The following is a 6,362-nucleotide window of genomic DNA, read 5'->3' as shown; positions in this document are numbered from 1 at the left end:
GGAAAAGACCCCTAAAATCCCCAAGTCCAACCCCAACCCATCCCTACTGTGCCCACTGTGTGCCTCAGTGACACTTCTACCCTTTGCTCATTGCACTCTTGCATTTTAAACCAGCTCTTAGGTTCAGAACACCCCTCCAGAAGATCCTGGCTCTTCCTTTGGTGAAGGAGCTGGTGCAGGGGACTGCAGCGTGCCCAGCTCCATCGTGAGCTCCCTAAAACCCATCCCTTTCCTACTGGGTCAGTGCTCATAGCAGCACCCCTGGATTGCCTGTGTGCAGAGGAGGAGGCTCACAGAAAACCAGCAGAGCCACAGCCTTTGTACTGGTTGCTATGGAAATCTCTTGTGTTTCTCTTCTGCTTCTTTTCATCTGTTTACTGTGGCACTAAAACAATTTGTCTTCTTGGCCTCTTTTAATTCAAGCATCAGCTCCCTCTCTGGTGAAGATCTATGGCCAACCCAGACAGCAGAGATGGCTGCAGGGATGGAGGTGAAGCCCTACACCCCTGGGCCTGCTCAGAAGACTTGCTGCTGGGGAGAGGAAGGAGAAACCTCTGCTCAAGGAACAGCTTCTGAGTGTGGTTGGTCTCTGCGGTGCTGCTTTTGCTGGGTGGCTTTTCCTAATGGGGCTGGAGGGAGGCAGCTGGGGCTGCTGGGAGCTTGCTGAGGGCTCTCATTCTTGCTCTCTTATCCACAGTTCTGGCCTTTAATCATCTCTATTTCAAATGACAAAAGGGATATGAGTGCATTGACCCTCTTTGCTGCGGTTGTCCGCACGACACCGGTCTGCAATAAAGGTTAAGTGACAGGAAACCAAAAAATCCTCATGGCTTTGTGAACCCGTATGGCAACAGGAGGGAAGCATTGCTCTGGTGCTGGGATCAGGTATGGTCCAGAAATTGTCCCTACTGGATGGAAGGAGACAAGGAGTGTTATTTCTGCAGGTCCTCCTGGAGCTGGGAAGGAGCAGAGCGCCTGGGAAGAGGAGGCACTGCCACCATGCAGAGCTTTAGCTCTCTGCAGAAGTTCTAGCAACAGAGGTTGGGATTTGGAAAGGGATCTTTGCCTTTCCAAAAGATATTCTCCCACATTGTTGCTGCACACCCAACCTGGCCTCGGCAGGATTTGCTTTCGGAGTCTTCAGCTTCCAAGCGAAGCCTCTGCGATTTGGGACGTGCGGAGCTCATGGCTGGCCTGCAGAGGGTATCCTAAGCCTGTGCACGGCTCCAGCCTCACATCCTGCCTCCCCAAGCCGACACCTCAGCCTCACACAGCCTGTCAAGCAACGTTTCTTTGCTTCTCACTTTCCCGAGGAGCTGGCAGCGTTTAGCCACTGTCGCTTTGTGGTTCTCCCAGTGACGAAGCCAGCTATGGGGTCACTCATCCACAGCCCCCAGTGCAGGGGGGGATGTTGTGCAGTAGAGATGGGAAATACAGACAACTTTCCCAGCTTTCCTCTCTGTCCTTCACCTTGATGCTTCCTTCCACCCCTTGGCTTATCCTTGCATCTCTGACCCTTCTCTGTGTCCTGCTGTTCAGCCTCTCTGCTCCTTGCATTGGACAATCCATCCCATTGCTTGTACTCCATGGGGCTTTGCTCTGCTGCCTCTCTGCACCCACTTTTGGTCACTGATCTCCATCCCTGGAGGGAAATCATTGCTCTTCTTCCCTGTCCTCTCTCCATCAGTTTGCCCTGATTATAGACTATATTAGATTATAGACGACTTGCTGTGTGTTTGCTCTTGTGCTTGCCAGTGAGCTCAGATGATCAAAAAATTACTGAATTTCCCTCTCCATGTTCCATTTCTAAATTATCTCATTGCCTGTTTTTAAGCCTTATCAGTTGGTGACTACCTCAAGCCTTCAAAGGTGCAGATTTAGGGCTCTGAAAAGTTCCCCAGCCCCCATGGCTCAGAGTTATGCTAAAACCACCTTTGCAGCAGTGCTTATGGTTGTCTGCATGGAAAACAACCACTCCCAAACTCTGGCAAGCCATTGCTGGCCTGTTCTGTTGTGGATTTTGACCAGATCCTGTTGCATACCCAGAAAAGCCTTGGGAGCACACCTGAGCTATGATGAACAGTGTTACCTCCAGCACCCTGGGCTGCAGATGTTATCTCCTACAGTTGTTACATCGCTGTAGAGTGATAAATGTGAGGGCTGCTCCCGGGTTGTGAATCAGGAGAGGAAGGCTGATGTCCTCTGCAGGTTGCCTTCGTGGGCCTTGCCTTCAAGAAACCTCCAGGAGCCTCCTGAGCTCTCACCAGCATTAATCACTCATCAGGAGGAGAGCAGGCAATCATGTGCTGGGAAAGGCGATGGCTGAGTGTTTGAGGTCGATACCAACCCTCTCTGTTCAGGGGGGTGCAGTGGGATGGAGAGTCCAGCGAGCAGTGAAGGAAAGCAGTGAGAAATGTATGAGATTCACCTCAAACAAGGGAAGCTCGACAGCAGCCAGGACAAGAAGTGACAGCATCAAAACAGCCCGAAGGACCCTTGCCAGCACTTCTCTTCACGTTCGGTTTGGAGGTGCAGAGCCAGTGGTGAGAGCGCTGTGCATGAGGGTCAGGCATTCTCTGCAGCTCAGAGAAGAATGTTTTTCCTCTGCATCTGCTTCTCTCCATCTCTGTGTGGTTCCCAGGTGGGGAATGGAGCCCTGAAGCCCTAATCACCCCCCCTCTCTAGCCTTATGACTTGTGTGCCATTGATCAGCACAGGTTCAATGGGGCAGGAGCCATACGTCCTTGCCCTTGGGTGGGCTCAGTGCTTTGATTTCTTTTTCCCCTTTCAGGTTGTTCTGTGTCACCCTGTGTCAGCGAGAGGGGAGTTTTGTGAAGCTGTGGCACGAAGAAAATGTGGATTTTGCTCAATTTATCCCTAGTTAGTGGAGTATGGCAGAGAGGCATCATCCTATTCCATCCCCATCCCCTTCTGATGGAAGGACTCCATCTCCATTGGCTATAGATGAGTAAAGTAGACCTTGAATCACAGAATCACAGAATATCTCATGTTGGAAGGGACCCCATAAGGATGACTGAGTCCAACTTCTAGCATGCCAGTGTCAGACTGTAGAGTCATTTGAGTTGGAAGGGACCCACAAAAGTCATCAAAGATGAATAAGTTCCATCAAATGCATGCCAGACATTATTTATATGACCACGAGCTATCAAGGGGGATGAGTAAAGCCTGTGGAGCTACAGGAGGGATCTCACCTCTGCTCTGTGCAGCCCTGAGTTTGGGTGTCAGCCTTCCCAATGGTTGCAGTTCATTGAACCCCAGAGTCCCAGAGGTTGGAATGGACTTCAAAGCCCCCCCTGGGCACCCACAGCCCCATCCATGGCCTTGGGCACCGCTGGGGGTGGGCACTCACAGCTCTGAGCTGCAGTGCCAGAGCCTCAATGTGAAGCATTTCTTTCTAGTGTCTTGTCTAAGTCTACTCTCTTTATTTAAAAGCCATTAGCCTTTGTAGTGTAACTGTACTCCCTCTAGATGATGTTTCCTTGCTCCATGGAAGGAGCTTGCTGCTGGCTTGGGTGGCTGAGGGTCAGTGGTGTGGGCTGGCCATGGGGATTCAGTGTGATGGTTGCTTTGGGATGGCCAACGCTGAGGATTTATGCCTGCATTCCCCATGGTGGGCAGAAGGAACAGCGTGTTTTAGCAGCATCTCCTCCACCCCTGGGTCAGGGCTTGCTCCTGCTTCTTTGCAGCCAGATTTCTTTACATCCAGCAGGTTTCCAGTCCCATTGCCCACTGCTGGCAGCTCTAAACCGTGTGGTTCTCCTGGCCCATGATTCCAGGCTGCAAACTTCCAGCTACTGCACCCTGCAACCCTGCCAGCTTGCTGTCCTGCCACGAGGCTCGCATGGCACGGGATGTTGTTGGAGCCCACGCTGTTTGTTCAGGGGTTGGTAGGAGAATCTCAGTTTTCATTCGGAAAACAAAAAGGAATTGCCCAGAAAACATGAAGTGAGTTGGACCTAAAGGCTCAGGAACCAGAAGGCAAATAGAAAGGAGCCAGGTTTTATTATTTGCAAGCCAATCCCCTGGTTTTGGAGCCTGCTTCGTGATCGCAGATGGATTGATGTTGGCAGAATCGAGCTGTCCACCAGATTCCTTCACAGATTAAGATAAAGAGCCTCATTTCTTTTTGCCAAAGGGTGAATGTATTCTTTATGAGATGTAAGAGAGATGTAACACAGCACCTTGCTCTCAACAAGCCTGGCCTTTATTTCCTGGGTCTGCACTTAGGACACGGCTGAACGTTCCCATAACTTTCAGCCCTGATGCAGGGCCAGGATCTACAGTCCTGAATTCAGTGGTTGCTGTTGCAGCAGAGATGCAAAATAACTTCATTGATCCGGGCTTCACATCCCCATTTTTCTCTGCCCTTCCATAGCCACATGCAGACCTGAGCTACAAATGTGCTTTTCAGGTCTGCTCTGTGCAAGGGAAGAGCTGGGTGAGGAGGTAGCCCTCATCCTGGGGGGAGCTGGAAGGAGCTTGCTATTTAGTCCAAGCTCTTTAATATCGTGGTTGTGTGATGTGTGTTAGCTAAATCCATCTGGTCAGGATAAATCTTCACCGCGCACAGGCACTGAGGACAGAAGGATGGCGAGAAAACGTGGGGTCTTTAAATCACATCCCCATCCCAAACCTGCATGGATGCTTCAAGGGTTCCACCCCAGCACTCTGAGCAGAGAAGGGCAGCGTGGATGGGCTCCGGGTTGCTCTGACAATCAGCTCCTGTAACCCACTGGAGACCTCTGGATCCAGAACGCAGGCATTCTGCTGGCTGCTCTTAAACCCAGCCCTGTATTTTGTATTGAAGGTGTGTGGTCGTGTCAGGATTCCTCCGGTCAGCCATGAAATCCAACAGCAGCTGCACTGTGCTTCCTGCAGACGGACGGTGCCAGACAGAAGGTGCCTGGCTTACAGCTCCTGTGTTCCTGGTCCTTCATCAGCACCATGCTCACAATCCACAGGGGAAGGCAGTGAGTGGTGAGGCGATATTATTTTTAGAGCTCCTTCGTAAACAAGTCGACCTGTGACCATCCCTACAGCCACCCACCTCTGCCTCCAGCTCCGTGCTCTTCAAGGGTCACAAATATTCCCATATGGGAGAGTGGAGGTGAGGATTCCTCTGTGTCTGCTTTGCTTCTGTTCATGGTTGCCAACTTCTTCCAGAGAAATGCATCCAGCCGTGTCCAGGGTGCAGGAATGCATCATGGTTTGTCCACATAAGCTCGAAAGGGAAGTATGAAAGCTGATGATTTAAGCTGTAATTAAAGCAGGTTTGTTATTACAAAGGAGATTTCCTGTTCTCACAGCCAGCTCTGGGAAATAGGCACCTGCAGCTGTGGTTTGGTACAGGGAATGGTGTTGAGCTTCTGGGACGAAGAGAGATGGGAAGAAGAGTTTTTTGTTGCAGAATTTCCCTGTGACCACCTTCCCTTCCAAGCTAAATGGGGAACGTGGCCGGTCTGAATGGGATTTGGGGGTTTGGGGACACGTTGGCACTTGTGGCTCAGTGCCAATCTCGGGTGGGTTGGTGCTGGGCATGAAGACCTCACACTCTGATCCTGAGATTGAATGAACGGAAGAAAATCCATAACAAACTGGCTCAGGATCAAAACTAGGGGAAGTCTGTCCTGACTAGGGGCATGGGAAGCAGGAGATGAGGAAGGAGATGGAGCCCAGCAAGGGAGAAACTCAGGGCCACTATGAGGTCTGGAACTTCTGCCCAATGCAGGGATGTAGACCTGGAGGTGCTCAGCTTGGTATAGACTGAATTTCTGGTGCTGGGAAGTATCCTGCTCAAAATACCTCTGCAAGCATAAGCTGGGATACTGTAAGAGGGAGAAAAGCAAGAAAAATCTGGTCTTGGGGATGTAAGGGAGCTGCAGGAACCCGTCTCTGTGAGGTATTCTGACCATGGGACGTGGTGCTGCTGAGCTGATGTGAGCCACATCACCTGGAGGAGTAACTGGGATGGGAATTGGCCACAGAGTGGCCGCAGGGCACATTGTCTCTGCTCACCTTGGTGGCCCCAGGAGGGCAGTAAGGGTTAGGGTTAGGTTTAGGGTTAGTGGTTAAAGATAGGGATAAGGTTTAGGGTTGGGATCAGGGTTAGGGTTATAGTTAGGGTTAAGGTTACGATTAGGCCCCAGGAGAGGGGGCTGCAGCTCCACTGTTAGCATGGACCCCACTCCAATGGGCTTGATATGGAGCAGGGAGGCTCCACGCAGCCCAGCTCCGTGCACGGACCCCACAGCAATGGGGCTGATGGGGCAGGGGGGGGGTTCAGCCCCGCTCTGGGCTCGGAGCTGGCAGCAGGGATGCAGGGGTTAAGCGTGTGGCTCCGC

The 6,362-nt window shown here is 51.6% G+C and overlaps 1 protein-coding gene across 1 annotated transcript in view; it reads left to right on the top strand.

The window, feature by feature from the left end:
* The first annotated feature begins 544 nt into the window (after positions 1–544).
* The window catches only part of CHRDL2 (chordin like 2), a 32,091-nt gene continuing 26,273 nt past the window's right edge, over positions 545–6,362 (top strand). Inside the window, exons 1-2 of the mRNA XM_042838363.1 lie at positions 545–581; positions 4,829–4,998. The gene's annotated coding sequence lies outside the window, so the exon portion shown is untranslated. The remainder of the gene's footprint in view (positions 582–4,828; positions 4,999–6,362) is intronic.

This window comes from Centrocercus urophasianus, unplaced genomic scaffold, assembly GCF_019232065.1.
Source record: "Centrocercus urophasianus isolate 14NV4802_14NV808 unplaced genomic scaffold, USGS_Curo_1.0 seq_777, whole genome shotgun sequence".
Classification (NCBI taxonomy): Eukaryota; Metazoa; Chordata; class Aves; order Galliformes; family Phasianidae; genus Centrocercus; species Centrocercus urophasianus.
The sequence above is the reverse complement of the archived record's forward strand: the minus strand, read 5'-3'. Positions and strand labels throughout refer to the sequence as shown.